The sequence below is a fragment of the Pristis pectinata genome, chromosome 5, assembly GCF_009764475.1.
Source record: "Pristis pectinata isolate sPriPec2 chromosome 5, sPriPec2.1.pri, whole genome shotgun sequence".
NCBI classification, from domain to species: domain Eukaryota; kingdom Metazoa; phylum Chordata; class Chondrichthyes; order Rhinopristiformes; family Pristidae; genus Pristis; species Pristis pectinata.
The window spans coordinates 25,923,283-25,949,791 of record NC_067409.1 but is presented as its reverse complement, the minus strand read 5'-3'; the positions used below and the strand labels follow the sequence as shown (position 1 = coordinate 25,949,791).

The window sequence follows — 26,509 nt, the reverse complement described above, 5'->3', positions numbered from 1 at the left end:
CGTCTGGGGATTTGCTCTGCTTTGCTTGCTCTGCCGGTGCTAAGAAAAATTTATTATTCATTCCAATGAGTACTTATGGAAATTGTTGCATCCTACTGTCCCACGACTAGAACAAAATGTTCTTCCCATTCCCATAGTAAAATCATTTGTCTCCTTAGCTACAATACCAGGTGGAAAATATTGCAGTGTAGCAGCTAGCTACACACTACAAAATGAAGACACAGAGTCGCTGGTTCGAAATCAAAAGTCGAATGACTGACAGGGGCACAGTGCGCCTTTAATATCCCAAAACTTCCCGTGCTACAGTTCCCGCGCTGACGTCACGTGCGGGTCACCTGACCTTCCCGCGTGCGGGCTTTCCTAGCCCGGTGATGGGGAAGAAGGAGGGCCCCGTGCCATCTTGGATTGGGGCCTCTGATGACGTTCGCGATGTCGGGAGCCAGTTCGATGCTGGTGTGGTGAGTCGCTACATAATGCACCCCCCCCCCCCCCCCCAGAACCGGCAATACCGTCGCGAAAACCAGAATTAAATAAACTATGACTTGGGTGGCCTGCCCCTGCGCCGCGCTCGCTGGACCACAAGGGGTTGGTCCAAGTCTAAATGAGTCAGCTTCAGCCGGTCAATCGTAAACACCTCCTCGCGCCCCCCAATGTCCAGCATGAACATAGACCCATTGTTCCTGACGACTCGGAATGGCCCTTTGTACGGCTGTTGCAGCGGTGATCAGTGCACGCCCCTCCTGACGAAGACAAACTTACAGTCTTGGAGGGAAGTCGGTATATGGGTCGGGGCCTGTCCGTGTCACGAGGTGGGAATCGGGGCCAGGTTTCCAAACCGCTCGCGCAGCCGGTCGAGCGCTGCAGCAGGTTCTTCCTCTGGCCCCCGAGGGGCTGGTAGGAACTCACCCGGGACGACTAAGGGCGTTCCGTAGACCATCTCAGCGGACGAGGCAATGCAGGTCCTCTTTGGCGCGGTGCGTATCCCCAGCAGGACCCAGGGGAGTTCGTCTACCCAGTTGGGCCCCTTAAGGCGGGCTATGAGTGCCGACTTCAGGTGGCGATGGAACCTCTCCACCAGCCCATTGGATTGTAGGTGATAGGCGGTTGTGAGGTGGATCCGGGAAACCCCCACAAGTCGGCGACCGGCACAGACCACAGGCAGGAGGTGAATTGAGCTCCCTGTCTGAGGTGATATGTGCCGAGACACCGAAAACAGGCCACCCAAGTTGACCAAAGGGCCCGTGTGCAGGACTGGTGGAGGTGTCTGCGAGGGGAATGGCTTCAGGCCAGCGGGTAAAATGGTCGACAATCGTGAGGAGGTACCACGCTCCTCGGGAGACTGGGAGGGGGCCGACCAGTGTCAACATGGATATGGTCGAACCTCCAGCGGGTAGGTTGAAAATCCTGCAGGGGGACCTTAACGTGCTTGCTGTACTTTCAAGGTCTGGCAGTGAGTGCAGGACCGGGCCCACTTGGAAACCTGTTTACGCAGGCCATGCCAGACGAACTTGTCTGACACCATCGGGACAGTAGTCCAGATGGATGGGTGTGCAAGCCATGGATGGCATCAAACACCCGTCGGCGCCAGGCAGCTGGGACGATGGGGCGGGGTCTACCTGTGGAGATATCGCAGAGCAGGGTGCGCTCACCGGGGCCTACCAGTAGGTCCTTGCAGTCGCAGGCCCGAGACTACGGTGCGATAGCTGGGCATCTCCATTGTCCATTTGTTGTGCCTCTGCCAAGGCGCCAAAATCCACCCCGTGGGACCAAACTTGGATGGTGGGCCGTGACAGTGCATCCGCGACCACATTACTCTTTCCCAGACAGATGGTGGACGTCAGTGGGTGAACTCTGAGATGTACGACAAGTGCCACTGCTGCCGTGCTGACCAGGGATCTGAGACCTTGGTTGAAGGTGAAGGTCAACAGCTTGTGGTCAGTGAAAGCTGTAAACGGCCCTGCCCTCTAAGAAGTATCGGAAGTGTCTGATGGCCAGCTACAACGCCAACAGCTTGCGGTCGAAGGTGCTATATTGACCTCTGGTGGTGGAAGGTGCCTGCTGAAGAATGCCAGCGGTTGCCAACGCCCCTTCAATAAGCTGCTCTAGAACGCCTCCGGACCATCTGTGCTGGAGGCGGTCAATCGTGAGGGCAGTGGGGACGTCCGTGCAAGGATGCACTAACATGACCGCGTCAACCAAGGCCTGCTTGGTTTCGACAAACACGGTGTGAGCCTCTTCCGACCAAACAATGTCCTTGCTTCCGCCTGACAGGAGAGCAAACAACGGGTGCATGATGCGGGCCACGGATGGTATGAACCGGTGATAAAAGTTTACCATACCGAGAAATTCCTGCAGGCCCTTGATGGAGGGTGGGTCTGGTGAAATGGCGGATGGCGTCGTGACCTTCACAGGCAGGGGGCGTGGCGTCGTGTTTGTCGATCCGATGGCCCAGGAAAATCGATTGTCCCAGCCCAAATTGGCATTGGCTGGGTTGATGGTCAGGCCGAAATCCCTCAGGCGAGAAAAGAGTTGGCGGAGGTGCGCGAATGTTCCTGGCAGTTGTTGCTGCTATCAAGATGTCGTCGAAGTATATGAAGGCGAAGTCAAGGTCGTGCCGACGTGTCCATCAGTCGTTGGAAGGACTGAGCAGCGTTCTTGAGGACCAAAGGGCATCCGGACAAATTCAAAGAGGCCGAAAGGTGTGATCAGCGCCGTCTTCGGAATGTCGTCCGGATGCAATCCAGGATCTGGTGATACCCACGGACGAGGTCGGACCTTGGAAAAATGGACTGCCCGTGCAGGTTGGCAGCAAAAGTCCTGAATGTGCGGCACGGGGTACCAGTCCGGGGTAGTAAATGTCGTTGAGACGTCAGTAACCGCCACAGGGTCGCTAGCCTCCGGCTGCCTTGGGGACCATGTGTAGCGGAGAGGCCCATGGGCCGTCTGACCTGCGGATGATCCCCAGCTCCTCCATTTTTTTTGAATTCCTCTTTCGCGAGGCGGAGCTTGTCTGGGGGTAGCCGCTGGGCACGGGCGTGGAGGGGAGGGCCCTGGGTGGGGATGTGATGCTGGACGCCGTGCTTGGGCAAGGTGGGTGGAGAACTGGGGCATTAGTACGGACAGGAACTCTGCCAGGACCCTGGCAAACTCGTTGGTCGACGTGGTGACGGAGTCGAGGTGTGGGGCTGCTAGCTTGGCCTCACCCAACAAGACACGTTTGGAAGGTCCTGGCATGTACCAACCGCTTACTCTGCAGGTCACCAGCAGACTGTTGGCACGAAGGAAGTCTGCCCCGAGAGTGGTTGCGTGACGGCGGCCAGGATGAACCTCCAAGTAAAGTTGCAGGTGCCGAACTGGAGGTGTACCAAACGGGTGCCAAAGGTTCCGAATGGTGCTGCCGTTGGCGGCTCTGAGGGCGGGGTCCTGGTGTGCAGTTGCGAGTCTCGCGGCTGTTGGGAGGCATAACGCTGACTTCGGCTCCGGTTGTCCACTAGGAACCAATGCCCGGAATGCCTGTCCCACACATGCAAGATGCTATCCAGGTGGCCCAGCCGCCATAGCCATCAGCGGCTGCTGGCTCTGGCATTTCCCAGAAAACCTGCATGGTGGCGGCATCTGTGGGCATCAGCGCTCCACCGCTGGTGGTAGAAACACCATTGGTCGGTCGGTGTCTCAGACCTGGTGGCGAGTGGGGTGCGTTCAATTGTCGGGTTGGCCTGCTGGGCCGCTGGGTACATGGGTGGCATTGCGCTCAACGGATGCCCCGCTCTCCTTTTTCGCCCGCCACAAGGGACATCCACCTGGGCAGCCACCTTCCGGGGGTCGCTGAAACCGGCATCCGCCAGGAGCAGGTGGATGTCGTCAGGTAACTGCTCCAGGAAGATCTGCTCAAACAGCAGGCAGGGTTTATGCCCATCTGCCAGGGCCAACATCTCATTCATGAGCACGGAGGGGGGTCTGTCACCCAACCCATCGAGGTGGAGGAGGCGGGAGGCCTGTTCACATCAGGAAAGGCCGAAAGTCTCGAGAAGGAGGGTCTTGAACTTATCGTACTTCTCCTCCTCTGGAGGCACCTGGATGAAGTCCTCGACCTGGGCTGCGGTGTCTTGGTCGAGGGCGCTCACCACGTAATAGTATTTGGTGTAGTCCCTGGTGATCTGGCGAATCTGGAACTGGGCCTCGGCCTGGTCGAACCAGACACAGGGCCGGAGGGTCCAGAAGGTGGGCAGTTTAAGGGCTACTGCCTGTACCTCTTGCTGTGCAGACATCGTGGGTCCAAAAACGTTTGGGCCCATCAGGGTCACCAATGTAGCGGCTAGCTACACACTACAAAATGAAGACACAGAGTCGCCGGCTCAAAATCAGAAGTCGAATGAACGACAGGGGCGGGGTGCGCCTTTAATATCCCAAAACTTCCCGCGCTACAGTTCCCATGCTGACGTCACGTGCAGGTCACCTGACCTTCCCGCGTGCGTTCTTTCCTAGCCCGACAATGGAAGAGAAGGAGGGCCCCGCGCCATCTTGGATTGGGGCCTCCGATGACGTTCGCGATGTCAGGAGCCGGTTCGATGCCGGTGTGGTGAGTCACTACAGCAGCAAAAGGAACTGCCACACGGTGGGAAGGCAGATCTCAATGTGTTGTCATCTCCCTGGAGATCTTCACATACAGGAGTCGTTTTAACAACATAAAATTCGCTAATCAAGGAAAGGATATCAGCTGCAACACAGTGTATCCTGCCATATCCACGTCTGGTTAATATTCCTTTCATTGCTGATGTTACATAGATTCTTCCCCAAAACAACGCCATTACTTCCTTGCCATCCAGCCAGCTGAGTTCTCAAAACCAGCTGACCTCCGATATTCAGAAATATAAGCACCTTCCTGCAGGGACCGTGGTGGTTCAAGGAGGTGGCTTACCAGCAACCTCAAGAATATTTCTAAAGGAATGGCAAAAAGGCTGACTTTGCAAGTAACCCCTGTATAAATTTTAAAATTTTATTTGCAGTGTGGTAACAGGCCCTTCCGGCCCAACGAGTCCGCGCCGCCCATTTTAAACCCAAATTAACCTACCCCTACGTCTTTGGAATGTGGGAGGTAACTGGAGCACCCAGAGGAAACCCACGAAGACACGGGGAGAACGTACAAACTCCTTACAGACAACGACGGGAATCGAACCCCGATCGTTGGCACTGTAATAGCGTCGCGCTAACCGCTACGCTACCGTGCCGCCCCAATTTGAGAATTTTTTTTAAGAGGGATTCACTCTTCTCAGGATTCCCAGGAAGCCCCAGTTCAGTGCTAAAGAATTAAACCCTTTAGAATGTGGAATTGGCTAATGTTGAGCAATCTGACACTTCCAGGTTTTAAGTAAATTAATTACTAAAGCTGATAACTGAATTAGGAAAAGTGCAATGTGACACTTAACTATCTAATTATCCAGCTTCCATTAGCTGGAGGTGGTATATGGTTTATACAGAAAGGCTGTTAGAACTGAATTGCAGGATCTGCTGATTAGAATTAACACATGTTTACTTAACAGCATTGGTCCTGTGTTTTTTATATAAAAAGGTAACACTAATGATGGATCTGTATACGGATGTAAAGGTTTACACTGTTTTATAGTTTGTTTTTTATGATGAATAAAGTTTATTTTGGAATAATTTTTTAAAAAGTCATCCTAAAAGTTGGAGCGAGATTTGGGGCGGGACGCTTGAAAAGAGATGAGTCTCTGTGCCTGAGCTGGTGAGTTTCACCTTGCAAGAGTCTAAATGAGGCACATTTGCAAATTGTTACCTGCTGATTGGCTTGTCAACAGCAGCAAATAAAGGTAAGGCAAGTATAAGTAGAGTGGCCATTGTGTGAGTGGCCTAGTGTTGGAGTGGGGAGCTGAGGTTTTGGTTCAAGAGACTTTGGTGAGAAGAGGTGAAGGTAAGTCACCAGTAAGTTTTTCTTTCTTTGATTTGGTGTTCCCTGTAGTGCAGAGAAGTGAGAATGGCTCTAGGGTCAGTGGTGTATTCAACTTGTGAGATGTGGGAGTTCTGGGTGACATCCAGTCTCCCTGATAGCTATATCTGCACAAGGTGCATCCAGCTACAGCTCCTTACAGACAGTGTTAGGGAACTGGAGCTGCAGCTGGATGACCTTTGGCTCCTATGGGATACAGAGGATAGACAAGACCTACAGGGAGGCAGTCACTCTGAGGCTGCAGGAGGTGGGTAGCTGGGTGACTGTCAGGAGAAGGATGGAGAATAGGCAGATAGTGCAGAGTAACCCTGTGGCTGTTCCCCTCAATAACAGGTACACTGCTTTGGATACTGTTGGGGTGGATGGCCTACCAGAGGAAAACTGCAGTGATGGGGGCTCTGGCACTGAGCCTGGTTGTGTGGTGCAGAAGGGAAGGGGGGAGAAGAGGAGAGTGGTAGTGATAGGGGATTCCATAGTAAGGGGGACAGACAGGAGATTCTGTGGATGTGAAAGAGACTCCTGGATGGTATGTTGCCTCCTGGGTGCCAGGGTCAGGGATGTCTCTGATCTGGTCCACAGCATTCTGAAGGGGAAGGGTGAACAGCCAGAGGTCGTGGTACATATTGGTACCAATGACATAGATAGGAAAAGAGATGAGGTCCTGAAGAGGGAATGTAGGGAGTTGGGTAGGAAGCTGAAAAGCAGGACCTCAGGGTGGTAATCTCTGGATTGCTGACTGCCACATGCAAGTGAGGGTAAGAATAAGATGATATGGCAGATGAATGTGTGGCTGAGAAATTGGTGCGGGGGCAGAGTGTCAGATTTGTGGATCATTGGGATCTCTGCTGGGGAAGGTATGACCTGTACAAAAGGGACAGCTTACACCTGAACTGGAGGGGAACCAATATTCTTGTGGGCTGGTTTGCTAGAGAACTGTTGGGGAGGGTTTAAGCTAGTTTGGCAGGGAGATGGGAACCAAAGTGATAGGTCAGAGCTTGGTTCATTTAGTGTACAAGTAGATGCAGAGTGTAGGAAGACTGCGAGGAAGGATAGGCAGTTGAAAGGGCAAAATTGCAGTCAGTTGGATGGGCTGAAGTGTGTCTACTTTCTTGCAAGAAGTACCAGGAACAAGGCTGATGAACTTAGTGTGGGTAAGTACATGGAACTATGACATGGTGGCCATTACAGAGACTTGGCTGTCACAAGGACAGGAATGGCTGCTGGATATTCCAGGGTTTAGATGTTTCAAAAGGGACAGGGGTGGAGGTAAGAGGTGGGAGTGGCTTTGCTGATCAGGGACAGAGTCGCAGCTGTAGAAAGGGAGGATGTCCTGGAGGAATTGTCCACTGAGTCAGTGTGGGTGGAAGTCAGAAACAGAAAGGGAGCGATCACTCTATTGGGAGTATTCTACAGACTGCCCAATAGCAGCAGAGAGGATTAGGAGGCAGAGGTGCAAAAATAACAGGGTTGTTGTCATGGGTGATTTCAACTTCCCTAATAATGATTGGCACCTCCTTTAGTGTAAAGGGGATAGATGGGATGGAGTTTGTTTGGTGTGTACAGGAAGGATTCCTGACACAGTATGTGGACAGGCTGACTAGAAGTGAGGCCATACTGGACCTGGTACTAGGCAATGAGCCTGATCAGGTTTCAGATCTCTTGGTGGGAGAGCATTTTGGAGATAGTGACCATAATGCCTTGACCTTTGCCATTGCCTTGGAGAGGGATAGGGGCAGATGATATGAGAAAGTATTTAACTGGGGGAGAGGGAATTATGAAGCTATTAGGCAGGAACTTGGGAGTGTAAATTAGGAACAGATGAACAGACATTCTTGGGAAAGTGCACAGCAGAAATGTGGAGGTTGTTTAAGGAATATTTGCATGGTGTTTTGGATAAGTTTGTCCCATTGAGGTGGGGTAAGGATGGTAGTGTGAAGGAACTGTGGTTGACACAAGATGTAGAATATCTTGTCAAGAGGAAGAAAGAAGCTTACCTAAGGGTTAGAAAGCAAGGATCAGACAGGGCTCTGGAGAGTTATGAGGTAGCCAGGAGGGAGCTTAAGAATGGATTTAAGAGAGCTAGAAGGGGGCATGAGAAGTCTTTGGCAAGTAGGATCAAGGAAAATTCCAAGGCCTTCTACATGTATGTGAAGAATAAGAGGATAGTATTGGTTTATTATTGTCATGTACCAAGGTACAGTGAAAAGCTTGTCTTTCAAACTGATTGTACAGGTCAATTCATTACACAGTGCAGTTACATTGAGTCAGTACAGAGTGCATTGAGGTAGTACAGGTAAAAACAATAACAGTACAGAGTAAAGTGTCACAGCTACAGAGTGCAGTAGAAAAAGGTGCAAGGGTCACAACAAGGTAGATTGTGAGGTCATAGTCCACCTCATTATATATGACTAGAGTGAGGGTAGGACCAATTGGGGATAAGAGGAAACATGTGCCTGGAGTTGGAAGAGGTGGGGGAGGTCCTTAATGAACATTTTGCTTCAGTATTCACCAGAGAGTCCTTGATGTTTCTGAGGATGGTGTACGACAGACTGATATGCTAGGGCATGTTGATGTGAAGAAAGAGGATGTGCTGGAACTATTAACAACATTAGGATAGGTAAGTAACTGGGGCCAGATGGGATATATCCAAGGTTATTATGGGAAGCTAGGGAAGAGATTGCTGTACATTTGGCAACAATCTTTGCGTCCTCACTGGCCACAGGAGTAGTGCCAGATGATTGGAGGGTGGCAAATGTTGTTCCTTTGTTTAAGAAAGGAAGTAGGGATAACCCTGAGAATTGCAGACTGATGAATCTTACTTCAATGGTGGGCAAATTATTGAAGATTCCTAGAGACAGGATTTATGGGCATTTAGAGAAGCATAGGCTGATTAGGGACAGTCAGCATGGCTTTGTGAGGGGCAAGTTGTGCCTCACGAGCCTGATTGAATTCTGAGGATGTGACAAAGCACATTGATGAAGGTAGAGCAGTGGATGTGGTGTACATGGATTTTAGTAAGGTGCTTGATAAGGTTCCTCATGGAAGGCTTATTTAGAAAGTCAGGAGGCATGGGATCCAGGGAAATTTGGCTGCGTGGATTCAGAGTTGGCTCACCCATAGAAGACAGGGTGGTGGTAGATGGAGCATATTCTGCCTGGAGGTCAGTGACCAGTGGTGTTCTGCAGGGATCTGTTCTGGGACCCCTGCTTTTTGTGATATTTTTTAATATATAAATGACTTGGATGAGGATGTGGAAGGGTGGGTTAGTAAGTTTGCTGATGATACAAAGGTTGGTGTTGTGGATCATGTAGAATGTAGATTACAACAGGATATTGATAGAATGCAGATCTGGGCTGAAGTGGCAGATGGAGTTCAACCTGGATAAGTGTGAAGTGATACACTTTGGGAGATCGCATTTGAAGGCAGAATATAAGGTTAATGGCAGGACTCTTAACAGTGTGGAGGAACAGAGGGATCTTGGGTCCATGTCCATAGATCCCTCAAGGTTGCCACACAGGTCGATATGGTGGTTAAGAAAACGTATGGAGTGTTGGCCTTCATTAGTTGGGGTATTGAGTTCAAGAGCCGTGAGGTGATGTTGCAGCTCTATAGAATTCTGGTTAGACCACACTTGGAGTATTGTGTTCAGTTCTGGTTGCCTCATTATAGGAAGGATGTGGAAGCTTTAGAAAGGGTGCAGAGGAGATTTAACAGGATGTTGCCTGGATTGGAGAGTATGTCTTATGAGGATAGGTTGAGCAAGCTAGGGTTTTTCTCTTTGGAGAGAAGGAGGATGAGAGGTGACTTGATAGAGGTGTACAAGATAAGAGGCATAGATCAAGTGGACAGTCAGACTCTTCTCCCCCAGGGTGACAATGGCTAACACAAGGGGACATAATTTAAGGTGATTGGAGGAGGGTATAAGGGGGAAATGTCAGGGGTAAGTTTTCTTACAGTGGTGGGTGCGTAGAACACAGTCTGCAGAGGTTGTGGGGGCAGATACATTAGGGACATTTAAGAGACCCTTAGATAGAAAAATAAGGGGCTATGTGGGAGGGAAGGGTTAGATCTTAGAGCAGGATAAAATGTCAGCACAACATTGTGGGCCGAAGGACCTGTACTGTGCTGTAGTGTTCTATGTATAAAAAGTCTCAAGAATTATTAGATTGCCTTGATGCAGTTAACAAAACTGCACAATTTTTCTCCCACATCTTTTTACTGGTCCTGTACCATATAACTTCCTCATCTGGTAGGATGTGGGTGAGATCAGGTGACTTAATTATCAATTTTATCAAGAGCTGAGCATTGGAATTTTGCTTAGCATTTGATAAAGATTGGTAACACTGTCCGTAGGGACCTATTGGAAGCAGTAACCTATTGTGGTGGTGTGTATGGAACCCTTGAACTGTGTCAATAGAATGCCTCAATGTGTATGCATTTTAATTTCTCAAGAATTCTATAACTAAACCACTGTACAAGAGAATATCTCACTTCATGTCTAATTCACGATCCACTTGTTCTCTTCCATTTAGAACATACAGAATACAGCATCACATACAATCAAGAACTTAAATTTCCATATCAGCTATTTTAATTCCCATTCAATTTTAATGGTATAATATTCCATAATGCAATCTATACAGTATAACACAAGGAAAGCACCTGGCCCAGATGGTGTCCTGGGCCGCATACTCAGATCTTGTGCTGATCAGCTGGCAGAAGTACTTGTGGACATATTCAACCTCCCTGCTTCAATCTGAGGTTCCCTCCTGTTTTAAGAAGACCACTATCATCCCAGTACCAAAGAAAAGCAAGGAAACATGCCTCAATGACTACCGATCAGTGACTGACATCCACCATCATGAAGTGCTTTGAGAGGTTGGTCATGGCACACAACTCCAGCCTACCAGACAAACTGGACCCATTGCAATTCGCCTATCGGTGAAACAGGCCTACAGCGGATGCCATCTCCCTGGCCCTACACTCAGCTCTGGAGCATCTGGACAGCAAAGACACTTACGTTAGACTATTGTTTATTGACTACAAGCTCTGCCTTCAATACAATAATCCCAAGTAAGCTTGTCACCAAACTCCAAGACCTAGGACTCGACACCTCCTTCTAACTGGATCCTTGACTTTCTAACAAACAGACCACAATCAGTGACGGTAGGCAGCAATACCTCTGACATGATTATTCTCAACACTGGGGCCCCACAAGGCTGCATCCTCAGCCCTCTACTCCCTATACACTCGACTGTGTGGCCAGATTCTGCTCTAACTCCATCTACAAGTTTGCAGATGATACCACTGTTGTAGGCCGTATCTCAAACAGTGATGAGTCAGAGTACAGGAAGGAGATAGAGCTTAGTGGAATGGTGTCATGATGACAACCTTTCCCTCAATGTCAACAGAACAAAAGAGCTGGTGGTTGACTTCAGGAAAGGGGGTGTTGTACATGCACCTGTCTACATCAATGGTGCTGAGGCTGAGAGCTTCAAGTTCCTGGGTGTGAACATCACCAACAGACTGACCTGGTCAAATCATGTAGATGCCACAGCCAAGAAAGCTCACCAGTGCCTCTACTTCCTTGGGAGGCTAAAGAAATTTGGTTTGTCCCCTTTGACTCTCTCCAACTTTTACTGATGCACCATAGAAAGCATCCATCTTGATGTATCACAGCTTGGTACAGCAACTGCTCTGCCCAGGACCGCAAGAAGCTGCAGAGAGTTGTGGACACAGCCCAGCACATCACACCAGCCTCTCCTCCTTGGACTCTGCCTTTACTTCTTGTTGTCTTGGTGTAGCAGCCAGTATAATCAAAGACCCCACCCACCTGGGACATTCTCTCTTCTCTCTTCCATTGGGTAGAAGATGCAGGTGCCTGGGGGCACATACCACCAGACTTAAGGACAGCTTCTACCCCACTGTGATAAGACTATTGAATGGTTCCTTTATACAATGAGATCACAAGACAAGGGAGCAGAAGTAGGCCGCTCAGCCCATAGTCTGCGCCAAGGAAAAGGGGGAAAATGAGAAATTGGGTGGGGTGGGCAGGTGGGGAAAAAAAGATGGACTATGACCTCACAATCTACCTTGTGACCTTGCACCTTATTGCACTGCACTTTCTGTAGCTGTGACACTACTGTTATTGTTTTTGCCTGTACTGCAATGCACTTTGTATTAACTGAATATAACTGCACTGTAATTAATTGACCTGTATGATTGGTTTGAAAGACACACTTTTCACTGTACCTCAGTATAAGTGACAATAATAAACCAATACCAATAATAAATATGTTGATGGGTGTTATGAACAAAATAAATGTACTTTCTGAAGTGGATTCAATAGTAAGTTTCAAGAGGTAACTCGATATTATCTATGGAATATATGGAAGTGGGAAAACATTTGTAGGGCTTTTGGGAATAAGACCAGTTGGATAACATTCACTGAACCACTTATCTTCATAGGCCAAATGAACTCTCATTCCATGCCATGCAAGTAAATTATCAAGAGCATCCCTTTGAGAAAAGTTGGTAATGTTTTGCATATAAAATTAGAAACTGATTGATGCTGCATGACAGCATATGTAATATCTTATAAGTAGGATGTGCACTTTTAGAACTGAGACTGATTTAACCAAAACAATTTCTAGTACTGCCATCTGTGAAAAGCTATTGTTGTATTCCTGCCTCTTGGGATTTCATTGTTGAAAATGGCTTCAGATTTTTTAATTCTCCTGGAATGGGTCAGCTAGTCTTGGCAATGTATAATTGAGACATACATACTGGAAAGGACCCAGGCTGGTTTCATAAAATTATAATCATAGAACTTTATAACACAGAAGGAAGATGTTTGGCTCATTGGTCCCTGCCAGCCAAAGATGGAGCTATTTATCTTTGTCCCACTTCCCAGCTCTTAATCTGTAGTGTTGCAGGTTCCAGCTCTTCAAGTGGACAGAACAGAGGTGCAGCTAGTAGAGTTACTGTCTCGCAGCTCCAGTGTACTGGGTTCAATCCTGACCTCCAGTGCTATCTGTGTGAAGTTTGCATATACTCCCTGTGACAATGTGGGTTTCCCCTGGGTGCTCGGGTTTCCTCCCACATCCCAAAGATGCATGGGTTGGTAGGTAAATTAGCTGCTGTAAATCGCCCCAATGGCAAAATCTGGAGGGAGTTGAAGGGAATATGGAGAGTATATGCACTGGTGTATATATGATGGGTCAAATGGCCTTGTGTCATAAACATGAAATTTCTCATCCTGCCTTTTAAATGTAGTGAGAGCTTCTGTCTCTACCACCTTTTCAGCTACCTTCCTAGAGCCTAGATTTGTTTCCATCACTATCGACCAGAGTGCCAACTTTGGTACTACTCAAGCTTTTAATCGTGTTTAAATCAGTCATTAATACTTATCATGTAAAGCAAGAGCCCTAATACTGAGTCCTGTGGAACTCCACTGCACACAGACCTCCAGGCACTAAAACTCCCATTGACCATTATCCTTTGATTTCTATGGACCAGCTTTTAATAGAATGCCTCTTTCCCTTAGACCTCATCAACTTCTGCTTTCTTGATTAGTTTGCCATGTTTCCTGGATTAGCTAGTCTTTGCTGTGGCTCTGGTGAGGGGGTCATTTAGCTCTGGATGAGGAGAAGGGAAGGGAAAATCAGTCTGGATCTCTGCTACTGACTAGAAAATGCATCTTGTACATTTCCAACTGGGCACTTCAAAAAAAATTCTGCAAAATTTGTGAAATGTCAACTGCCTTTTGCAAGTCTGCATATTTATTTTTCTAATGGACCAGTGAATGTCTAGATGTTTGGTCATTTTGAGTAATGGTACATTAACTAGTCTATAGCTGCAGGAGTTTAAACTTGACTGCATTTGGACGGCCACTTTAAATATAAACATTACAATGCATATGCACATACCTGTGTATCGTTAATGTGGTTAATGGTTATTTGGTGGGGGCTGTGCAGTGCTTGTTCCCAACCCTGCAAGCACCCCTGTCAGTTACTTAATGTTTCTCTCGCATCCCACCAGACAACTTGCATTTTTAAGAAGATTGAAAATTGGTAAAACCTGCCTTGGGTTTCTCCAGTCTGACTTCTAATGTGTGTTTTCTCAGGTCCTGGCAATACATTTGTGTTGAATACTACTTATTTTTCAGTGCTACCACTTTTTGGACAAGAACACTTCCTTCATCTTCAAGAACATGGACATTTGTACCATTTTTTTCATAAACTCATGCAAAATATTTATTTAATATCTCTGCCAAAATTTTATCTTTGATAATTAAGCCACTCCATTTCTGAGGAGGCCTACCATCTGATTAACTATTACTTCACCCTCTGTATTTATACAAAGGCTTTGCTATTTTCTTTTCTACTATCTGTTAATGTTTTTTCCATCTAGCTCTCCTCATCTTTCTGTTTAGCTCTTGGTAACACCCTGGGTTTATAATATGCCTCCCTTTTGGATTTCAGCTCGTTTAATTCTCTATTGATCCACACAATCTTCTTTGCCCCCACAGTTAAACAGAGAAATAGACAGAACAAATATGTTCATTGAAATTTAAAGAAGAAAAAGGGATAATTTAGAAGCAGGAATCTGACTGCCTACAGAACACTAAAGCAGTGTATTCTGGGTATGCATTTCTCATTTTTTCCTGAATTTCGTACGGCATAGAAAACTATTTGGCCCATTGAGCCTTTCCTGACTTTGGAACAACTCATCAGTCCCATTCTCCTACCTATTCCCTTTCACATGCCCATAAAGTTCTGCTTCCCTCCCCACCCCTCATGCCTCAATTCTCTGGCTACCCACCAACTCCAGAATAAACCAATCTTGGATAAAAATTGCAAAATACAACCCTTCTAGAGCAAAGATTGCATAAAATTAAACATCATTGCTCTTCGAATGGCCACATTTCTTTCTCTGGCCATTCTATATTTCTGCAAAAATCAGCGCACATCAAGATGGATTAAAGGGAATTTTTAAAAATGTTGCTGAAAATGCATTTTAATTCATATTGCTCTTCTAGACCTTCCCTGCGATGAAGTGAGATTGGCTGCATGGCAACCAAGAACTCCCCATCCAAAGGGATTTACAAAATCTCCCAGATTGCTCCTTGGATTTCCAGAATTCTTTGTGGATATTGAAACAAGCAATTTTAAGGCACAACAGTGACACAGCTTAGAGGAAAGTGTGGAATGAAAGCACTGTCTAGGGGGGGAAAATTAATTTTCAACCAACAATATATCCTCAGGGTTTGGCAGAGTGGCTGACTCTTGCTCCAAATTTGTGTTTGTATGTTCATATGATTCACATGATATTTCCTCAGACAGGAAGGTATAGAACCAGGGGTCACATGCTCAAAATAAGGAGCTGACCATACATGGCAGAGATGAGAAATACTTTTTCACCTAGGTGGTAATAAACCTTTGGCTTTGACCTTCCATGGAAAATATGGAAGGATCTGAATTGTTCCTGAACTGTGCATGACCACTGAATCATTTGAAGTACAAATGCATGTCCCCAATGTCCTTCACTAATTTTTTTACAGATACATCATAAAAAGCATCCTATCCAGATACATCACAGCTTGGCATAGCAACTGTTCTGCCCAAGATTGCAATAAATTGTAGAAGGCTGTGAACGCAGCCCAGTCTATCACGAAAACCAGTCTCCCCTCCATTGACTCTGTCTACACTTCCTGCTGCCTCAGAAAAGCAGCCGACGTATCCAAGGACCCCTCCCACCTGGTCATTCTGTCTTCTCCCCACTCCCATTGGGCAGAAGAAAAGCTTGAGAACATGTACCACCAGGCTCAAGAACACTTTTTATCCTGCTGTTGTAGGACTCTTGAATGGACATTTTATATGATAAAGATGAACTCTTGATCTCTCAATCTACCTCATCAGGGCCCTTGCACTTTATTTGTCTACTTGCACTGCACTTTCTCTGTATCTGTAACACTATATTCTGCATTCTGTTTTTTTTATCTATTGTTCTATCTCAATGCACTTATGAATGGAATGATCTGTCTGAATGTCATGCAAACAAAAGCTTTTCACTGTATCTCAGTACATGTGACAATAGTAAACAAATTAGCCAATTACCATTACCAAATTACTTTAGGAGTTCTGCAGAATGTGATTGGCTACCCTGATTAAGCTATGGACCACATAACAACATTCTGGCACCTAGACAAATTTGACAGTGATGTTACACAGATGCATTTCTTACCCTTTAGAGCATTCGACTGATGACTGACTGATGTTTTTATGTCTTACACCATACTGCTGCTGCAAACAACAAATTTCACGACATATGTCAATGATAATAAACCTGATTCTGAGTCTGATTCAAACTAACCTTAAACTGGATTCATAATGGTTGCTCCAAGTCAGCCACACAAAGTTGTTAATTTTTAAAGAGTTGATAAATAAACAAAAATTGATAAAACTGGTTATAATTAACATTAATAAACCAATTAACTGGTCTGTTGCTTTGTGAAAAATATATATGTTGAGACAGGTGTTAAAACTGCTCGTTAAATATTAACACCTGCTGTTAATTTTCTGGGGTGTTGCAATTTGTGTATTAGCCACGGGATGGCAGAAGAGCTCTCCCTGCTGTAAACTTGAGCCATATGATCGATTTTGGTAAGCGAGCTGGTTTTCTCAATGAGTCCAAAGTCCAGTTACAGAAGATCAGGAGTGTTCCTGTCCTCTATAATCTAAGATTATTTAATGGACAGTTTTTTTACGTTGGCAAATTAAGAAGCTGTGTTCATGTAAGTTACAATGTCTAATATTAAGTAATTATTGAGTGAGGTCATATTTAATTGCTGCAGTTTAGAATACCTGGCTTCCTTTTTAATGTTTAGTAGAAGTTGGAGGGCACACAACATTTACAATTACTGCAGGGAGTTCTTTACACTTTCCAATTAGTCAGCTTCTTTTTATATAATAGTGTTTAAGTTGTATTTTCTATGATTCTGTGACCTTTACCTGATTTTCACGTACATGCAGGAAAAGTGGATTTGGGACTTTGAATGCCATTAATTTTCTCATACAGTTTGGTCTTTGATTCATAATCAACTAAATCAGGAACTTCTGTGTTATTAATATTTTAGGCATTTTCAACTAATGTATTGCAGTACCAATGCAATACCAATACTAGTGTATTATTAGTAGGTATCAACACTCAATGCTCAGTGGCAACACTCTGCCCTCAAAATTTGAAGATCATAAGTTACACGCCAATGACTTGTTTGTGCCTAATGAAGTAGAGAGGGCCCACTGCACTATTAAAGGTGCTGACTGCTGGATGAGAAGATGTACAGGCAGTCCCCGAGTAACAAACGAATTCCATTTTTGCAGAAGTCCATAAGTCGATTTTTGTCCATGAGTCGGCAAACACACAAAAATCACTCGGTGTGGTAACCATACCTCCACAGTATTGTAACGGATGGTATCAAGAGCACACAAAACTGATGATAAAGAATAATTACTAAAAGTGGAGAGAGACAGGAAACTAGTTCTAGTATTGGTTCGTGTGTATGTTTGTTGGACTTTTGAATTTAATATCATGGAAGCTCGTTTTGTATGTACGGGTATACATAAGTCAGGCATTCGTAACCCACCGATGCCCTGTACTGAGACCATGTTTTCCTTCCTGAGTAAATGTTAATCATACCAGGACACCTTGTTGAGAAGAGCAGAGTGAGTAGTTCTTCTAACATCCTGTCCAACATTTCTCTCTATTTGTATGGAAAACTGATTATGAGGCAATTTGCATTTTGAGGGACCCTGCTACGTGTGAATGTGTTGCCAGGTTCCCCTACACTACAACGTTTGAGATTTTGTAACAACATGAAAGTCACTGTATTACAAAGTCACAAAAATCTTGCTTAAAAAGGTTTATAATTGGTTTTTTGGTTGAAACTTGCCCAAGATGCATTTAATGTAAATTTATTATACATTCAGGAACTGGGCAGAGGACTGCCTGAACTGAGGGTTATAATAAGTTACACCAGACTCAATATAGCTTCTGGGTTGCCTCAATTATATAATTGAGTGCAGACTAGAAGGAAGTTTCATTTTGCTCAGAACAACAACTTTCCCAGCCTTATCAGTAATTACTCGTAATTCTTTTGTTATAAGACTGTAAATTTAAGTAAATTCTTTCAAAAGGCAACATTCTACAAATATTAAAAACCTGGATCTAAACAAAAACTGCTGGAAATACCCAGTGATTTAGGCAGCATCTGAGGAGTGTGAAGCAGATTTAAAGTCTTAGGTCAATGATCTTTTTGGAAAAGATTCTTTATTGTCGGTGATAAGTGTGCAGAACTGCATTTCACTGAGAAGTGTTGCTTCTTGCTTAACCATTTTTGACTTTTACTATCAGAGTGGAGCTGAAAACAGTGTGTGATTGATTTGCTGATAATTGTAGGGAGCACCAACTGCTCCCTTGAAATCTTTCCACCCAGCTGCCAACCTTTCAGCTGTCTTGCGCTGCACCAACCCACTCTATATTTAAACTGCCTCTTCTTTGCAAAGTTTCATCACCACCCTGACTGGTGTTCATTTCCCCATATTCCCTATCTGAATCCCCCTCGTCTGGATTCCACATTATCATTGCACTAAAGACATCCTGGTGAAAGTCACCAAGAATATTATTTGTAGCTCTGACTGCAGGATCCTAACTATGTTTTCTGTACTTACAGCTTCATTGCAACCAATGATTTCATTAACCTTCTGTGTGAATCTAAAATTAAAACAGAAAATGGAGATGTTCTGCAGGTCACGTAGCATCTGGGGAGAGATGGACAGAGTTTGCATTCAGGTTGATGGTTGTTTGAGAAACAGAAAATTAATTACTTTTTAAACTTCGTTCTCCTTCATCACATCTCTTATCCACTGTCCTCATCTTGTTCCACTCTACCTCTCCTAGGTAGTCAGTGCATCTTCAGCCATGGCTCCTCCTCCCACTACTGCACTGTTGGCTCGGGAGTAACCCTCCAATTCACCCTCAACCCACATTTATCTTCCCTGCCAGCTGCCTCCCTGTAGCATCATGTTCAATAAAATTTAGATCTACCTTCCCACCACTATCCCATAGTAGAAAGGGTTGTGAAGAAGGACTTTGGCACACTTGCCTTCATTGGTCAGGACATTAAGGGAGGTGCAGGTGAATCTCTGTCTCACCTGAAAGGACTGTTTGGGTCCCACCTGAAAAGTTCTCGACCCAAACAGTCCTTTCAAGTGAGACAGAGATTCACCTGCACCTCCCTTAATATCATCTACTGCATTCGGTGCTCCAAGTGTGGCCTCCTCTACATTGGTGAGACCAAACGCAGACTAGGTGACTGTTTTGCAGAACACCTGCGCTCCGTCCGTAACCGTGATCTGCATCTCCCCCGTTGCCAGTCACTTCAACTCCCCCTCCCACACTATCACTGATATGTCAGTCCTCAGCCTCCTCCACTGCCAGGAGAAGTCCAAGCACAAACTGGAGGAACAGCAGCTCATTTTCCGTCTTGGAACCTTGCAGCCTAATGGTATGAACATTGAATTCTCCCACCCCCCCACCAACCCACCATGCTTCTTCTCTTCTTTCCTAGCCTATTTCTCTTTTATTTTTAACCCCTTTCTTCCCTTTCTCTCCTTACCTTTGAACCATCCCACAGTGGATCTGCTCTCCCCTCCTCCCCCGCACCTGTCTATCACTATCTCTTACCTGCATGTACCTATCACCACCTTGTTCCCACCCCACCTCCCTTCGTGTCCACCTATCACTGTTCTACTTTCCTTCCTATATATTGGGCTTCCTCCTCTTCCTGTCTTCAGTCCTGAGGAAGGGTCCTGACCAGAAACGTTGACCGCCTGCTTTTCTCCACAGACGCTGCCTGGCCTGCTGAGTTCCTCAGCATCATCGTGTTTTTTCAGCTATATTCCAGCATCTGCAGTCCTTTGTTTCTCCTGGAATGAGCTTCATGTCCTATTTTATGACTGTTCCCCAAATCATTTAATGAAAATTAAAGAAGGCTGCGGATGCCTGAAATCTAAAATAAAACTAAAAATGCTGGGAACACTTACCACGTCAGTTGCATTTGTAGAGGGAACAGCAGAGATAGTGTTTCAAGTCAATGACCTTCTCTCTATGTCAGTTCTGACAAAGGTCTTTGACCTGAAGCGTTAACTCTTTGCTGCCTGCCTAACCTGCTGAGTGTTACAAACATTTTCTGTTTAACCCCCCACATCAGGGAACTTCCCTGTCAGAATAGGATCTTATGGAAGTCAGAGCTTTGGTCTGGGAGCCCACTGCACAGCCCATCACGTGTGACATGTTTCTTAAGAATGGATGCACAAAGCCCAGGGAACAGTAAGGCTAGGAAACAGAATGTTAAGGCACAAGGGATCCAAGGTGTGTTGGCAAGCTGGAAACAAAATTGGCTCGATGATAGGAGGCAGAGGGTAGTGGTGGATAGGTACTGTATTTTTCTGACTGGCAGTCTGGAACAAGTTGTGTGCTGCAGGGATTAGTGCTGGACCTTTTGATGTTTGTATATATAAATGACTTGGATGTGAATGTAGGGGGTATGCTTAGTAAGTTTGCAGACTACATGAAAATTGCTGGAGTCATAGTTGGCAAAGAACGTTGTCGAAGACACAATGGGACATAGATCAGCTGGAGAGTTGGCTGGAGCTGTGAAGGATGGGATTTAATCCAGACAAGTGTGAGGTAGTGCACTTTGGGAAATCAAATTCTGGTAGGCCATAAAGAGTACATGGCAGGAACCTTAGGAATGCTGATGTACAGAGGAACCTTGGGGTGCAAGTTCATAGCTCCCTGAAAGTGGTGACACAGATGGATAGGGTAGTGAAGAAGGCATTTGGTACATATGCCTTCATAGGCCGAGGTATTGAGTATAAGAGTTGGGATGTTGCGTTGCAGCTGTACAAAACATTGGTTAGACTGTGCTTAGTGTGGTCTGTATAGTTCTGGTTGCCACATTACAGGAAAGATGTGGGGTAGCAATAGTGAGTGAAGAACAGATTCATGGGTTTAAGGTGTGAGGGGAGAAATTTAAAGGAGATCTGAAGGGTAAGTTTTTCACACAGAGGGTGGTGGTTATATGGAATGAGCTGCCAAAGAAAGTAGAGGAGGCAGGTACAGTTACAACATTTGAAAGGCATTTGGACATGTACTTTGATAGGAAAGACATAGAGGGGCCTAATGAAGGCAAATGGAATTAATGTAGCTGGGCATCATGATAGGCATGGAGGAGGCCATTTCTGTGCTGTATGTTTCTGTGATTCTATGATTATTATTTGAGAACAGCCTTCCACAGCCTCCTAGCCTTATAATCCCCACAACACCATGCAGCCAGCTTCTACTTTGTTCCCAAGATCCACAAGCAGGACTATCCTGAGACCCATTATTTCATCCTGCTCTTGCATCACAAAATTAACTTTTCCTACCTTGACATTTTTCTTAGGTTCCTTGTCCACTCCCTTACATCCATGACATTCACCACTTTGACAAGTTCTTGGCCCCATTTGGCTCATCTTCACCGTGGATGTCCAATCCTTCTATACCTTCATCCCACACCGGGATCTTCTGAGAGCCCTTCATTTCTTCCTTGAACAGAAACTCAACCAGTCTCCATCACCTGGCTGAACTTGTTCTCACACTGAACAACCCCTTCAGCTCCACTCACTTTCTTCAAGTCAAAGGGGTAGCTATGGGAACTTGCATGGGCTCAAGGTATGCCTTTCTCTTTGTTGAATATGTGAAGCAGTCTTGTTTAAGTCCTATTCGGTCTTTTCCCTCAACCTTCTTTCCATTACATTGATGACTGTATTGGTGCTGCATCCTTCACTTGTATAGAACTCAAATATGTCATTACGTACTTTTGCTGCAAATTTCCATCTGATTTCACTTTTACATGGTCCATTTCTGACTCTTCACATCTCTTTCTTGACATATCTCTATCTGCATCTCAGGGATAGGGGAGGGTAACAAGATCCCTAACAAGTCCCCAAGCTACTTCAAGCATCTCAATTACACCTCCTGCCACCCTGCATCCTGTAAAGATTCCATTCTCCCAGTTTTTCCACCTCCACTGTATCTGCTCCAATGCCTATGCCTTTAAAACGTCTTCCTTCTTCCTTAACCATGGCTTTCCCTCTACTATAGTTGACAGGTTCTCAAACACATCTCCCCCATTTCCTGCACTTCTGCCCTCACCCCCTCCTCCCAGCCTCATCTTCTGTCAGGCACAGTTAAGCCCTCGAGACTTTAATATCAATATTAAATTTAACAATTTCAGATGAGCACTCTTTTTTTCTTTCCACAATGCAGCTGTGCCTTTGTTTCAATTTGTCACTTTCTTCTTTTCCGTATGCTGGTTTTAAAAGTATTTGTTACATGGATCTGCACCCTATCACAGACATTCCCCACTTCTCCCTGGCCCACCCCTTCACTGGAACCGAACATGCTTATCTTCCCATTTTTCCAGTTCTGATGAAAGATCCATGACCTGGAATGTCCGCTTCTATTTCTCTCTCCACTGATGTTGCTTGACCTTGTGAGTACTTCCAGCATTCTCTGGTTCTGTTGTGGATTTCCAGCATCTGCAGTTTTTTACATCAAAGGCATCATTAATCAGTTGAATTTAAAGTACTGTTCAGTGGAAGTCTGTTAATTGTGCTTAATTATGTTTTGCAAATTAACAGATAACAACAAGTTTGTCTCTCTGTTAATTTTGCTTCATTAAATCCAGCTTGCTAGTCACAATAAAACCTATGTTGGCAGATGTGATTCTTTGCACTTACACACCACAGGGCTGAACTTCCACATTATATTTGGCTCAGTCCCAACTCCACATGATACCATAGAATTGTTTCTATCATGGAACAACAGAAAATGGCAAGAGTTTGGCTAGTATACAGCTATCATGCTCCAGGGGTTTAGTCGAAAGCTAGTCTAATGATACAGTACTGATTCACACTTAATATTTAGATTAAGATTAGATTAAGTATGCACTAAATCACAATGTTACCTCATCATTCTACACTATAGCAAATAAATATTTACCAAGTTAGAAACACTGTAAGAAAACAAAATATTTCTGTTGAAATATTGATATTATAGAGTTATACGTGCCCTATGGCCCAGCTCATCCATGCTGACCAAATTGTCTACCTGAGCTAGTCCCATTTCCCCGTGTTTGGCCCATATCCCTCTAAACCTTTCCTTCCCATGTGCCTTTCTAAATGTCTGTTCAACATTGTAATTGTACCTGTCTCTGGTAGCTCATTTCATATGCTTACTGCCTTCTGTGTGGAAAAAGTTGCCCCTCAGATCCCTTTTAAATCTTTCCTCTTTTAAATATTAACAAGACTCAGTCAATAAGTTAATATCATGTCCAGCTTGGAGTAAACCTACACAGAACAGGACTGTGTTTGTCCTTTGAGGTAGTTGTAGTGAAGGTGGGTGTTATAAGTGGTCTAGGTATGGGCATATAAACTGTGGTAGACAGCAAAAGATCCCCTGTTGATTCTGGTTTCTCCAACACAACTTGTGTATCAGAATATACACACCTTCCACACCAAACATAAAGCCATTTGATCTCGAAGGAGAGCTGAAAAAACACATTAAAAGAAACCCAAGCTAATTTGAGTTTTAAGATTCCAGGAAATTCCTCTAGAAGTCTCTTAAGCAATCAAAACCGGTTTGGGAGTACCCAGAACCATGGAGTAAATACTGAGAAATCAGTCAGTGTTATAAGGATAGGCTGGGACTTTTCTCCCTAGAGCATAGGAAGCTGAGGGGTGACCTTATAGAGGGATATAAAATTATGAGGGGCATTGATAAGGTGAATAGTCACAGACTTTTCCCCAGGGTAGGGGAGTCTAAAAATATAGATTTAAAGTGAGAGGGAAAAGATTTAAAAGGGACCTGAGGGCCAAGCTTCTCACACAGTGTGGAGGGTGTATGGAACAAGCTGCCAGAGGAAATAGTTGAAGCAGGTATAATAACAAATTTTAAAAGACATTCAGACAGGTACATGGATAGGAAAGGTTTAGAGGGATATGGGCCAAACGCGGGGAAATGGGACTAGCTCAGATAGGGTCTGTTTCTGTGCTGTATAACTCTGTGACTCTGATGCTCCTGCTTCTGTTTGTTCTTCTTCTGAAAGACACATGACAGCATGCTCAACTTCCATTACTGGCTTGTTGATTAAGGTTGCTGAGTTATCCTATGATATAACCAAATATTAGGCAGTAAAAGATTCACTCCAGATTGTAGAGGTCATCTTGGGTCACTTACAGGAATGCCAGTCATGTCAAACCTGAGAGCCCACAGCACAAAACCCAGAGGACGTAATAAGCATGTAATGCCACATGGGGTCACTGCAGAGCACCATAGAAATCCTGCCATTCTATAATTGCAGTTTTCTCATGCTGTGAACAGTCGCCCAAATGAAAGGCAATAAGTTTGTTTACTTAAGACAGTGAAGATTTCAACACTTGCATTACATAACTAGTTGATTTTCTTGTATTGCTGAGGCCCCCAATTGAAAACTGAGAGGTATGCAAGTTCAGGATGAGCTGTGGCTGTGATGGTCCTAGTGGCTCTGTATCTGTGGAAGAGTTTGGTGGCAGGTCCAGTTGGAGTTGCAGCCTAACTTGGTCATCATTTCCCTTGTAAACTTGTACATTGCAGTTGCTGCATGAACTGCTTCTCTCTTCCAGCTCCAGCTTTTGATCTTTGATGATCCCTGTTGCCATCCAACCTATCTGACATCCTCCGATAGTCGTCCTCCTCCTACAGGGATAACTCCCATTCACTGGTGAAAACAGGCAATTGCCACAAAATGCACCTGAGAACCCAAATAAGGACAAGAGAGTTGATTCAGGAACAGCCTGCTAATTTGTCAAACTTCTTGCTGTAAACTTTGAGTTCATATAGAATTTAGCACCTAGTTGCCCTTGGCTGGTCTATAAGGACATGTAGCATAATTATCATTAAGACAGAAGAATTACCATGCATTATTACTGCCAAAAGGATTAAAAGAATCTTGCTAACATTAATTGCTTTTATAAGTAAGAGACCAAGAATGTAAAGCTATGCAGACCACAGGCTTGAGATGGAGAACAAACCTTGCCTTTGTTAAGGAAGACCTGAAAACTAGGAGATTATCATGCAGGAAGACATGTCTAAACGACAATGTTTCATTGACTAGGGGGCCATCAGCTGAGCCAATGGAGTATAGATGATTTACATCAGAAGTTTAGGATTCTTCTAACACATGTCCCACTCAGATTGGTCAATAGAATTAAGGAGGTCACTTTGGAAATTGGGGATATATAAAATAGTCCTTTCCCTTGTCCACATCTTAGCTGTAAGTATAACTTTGGTTCTTTTGATAATCTTTTCAATGGAAGGAATAGGAGTTTTTGTTTAATGTTTGCAGAGACGTTTCTACAAAGCTGGAAAGTGAATCTCTTACTGAGAAAGGTTACAAAAATTAGGGTTGGATACACCAGCCAGATAAAAACACATGTAATTTCTTCACTTAAATATACAAGTTTTCCTGAGAGAAGTCACCTTGCCCAGGAAATGTTGGCATTTGGAAAATGAATTTACCCACGAACATGGGATCCAGGAGGAGTGAATGGCAACTCTCCAGCCAGAAGTTCAATGTCTATTGGAAGGCTGATACTACCTTGCCAGGGAATATCAAGGAAATGAGCTCACCCACCCTAGTTTAAGGGAACTAGGATCTATAAATCCTGGAAATATTAAACACAAGGCATATAAACTTTAATCTTTACAAATAGACTGGCCAGTTTAATGCTGTTATCTTGTCAACTGTCTAAGGAGTCTAATCCTGCACTAATCTCATTAAATTGATATCAGTCTCTGATGTCAGTTTTAAATCTATAATCAGCAAGCAGTTACTGCTGAATTACTGTGAGGTAAACTGACCTTGTTTACCTTATCCACTAATTATTTCACTCAATATTTAAGCACCTCTAACGATGATTCCAAGCTATAATAAATGATTGTTACTTTACGGCTTTGTTGTCTGATTGACAATTGGCAAGAAAGTGTTAATTTACCTGGAAGATTGCATAGATTGAGGTGGGAGTTTGGTAGTTTGAGCACTGACCTATTCCAAACTAGTTGATATTGAACAGTTAAGTATCATTAGCCCTAGGCATAGACAGGGATAAACCTTAGATGATTCCTTCACTGAGTGTTAAACTGAAGTTTTAAGGATTTATCACGTACCATTTTTGGTGTGGATCACCTTGTTCCTGCATAATTGAGGAAACAACTTGATTTTTTTGTCTTTTTGGTATTGGTTTTTGGTATTATTATTCCCACGTGTGCTGAGATACAGTGGAAAAACTTAGTTTTTCAAGCCATCCATACAGATCATTTCAAAACACAAGTACTTTAGGTGATATAAGGGAAAAGCAGTAACAGAATGCAGAATATAGTGTTGCAGTTACAGACAAA

At 44.7% G+C, this 26,509-nt stretch overlaps 1 long non-coding RNA gene across 1 annotated transcript in view; it reads left to right on the top strand.

Annotated features, from left to right (window-relative positions):
- The first annotated feature begins 16,684 nt into the window (after positions 1–16,684).
- LOC127570531 (uncharacterized) overlaps positions 16,685–26,509 on the top strand; it is a 63,659-nt gene continuing 53,834 nt past the window's right edge. The window contains exon 1 of the long non-coding RNA XR_007956367.1: positions 16,685–16,760. This is a non-coding gene — a long non-coding RNA (uncharacterized LOC127570531). The remainder of the gene's footprint in view (positions 16,761–26,509) is intronic.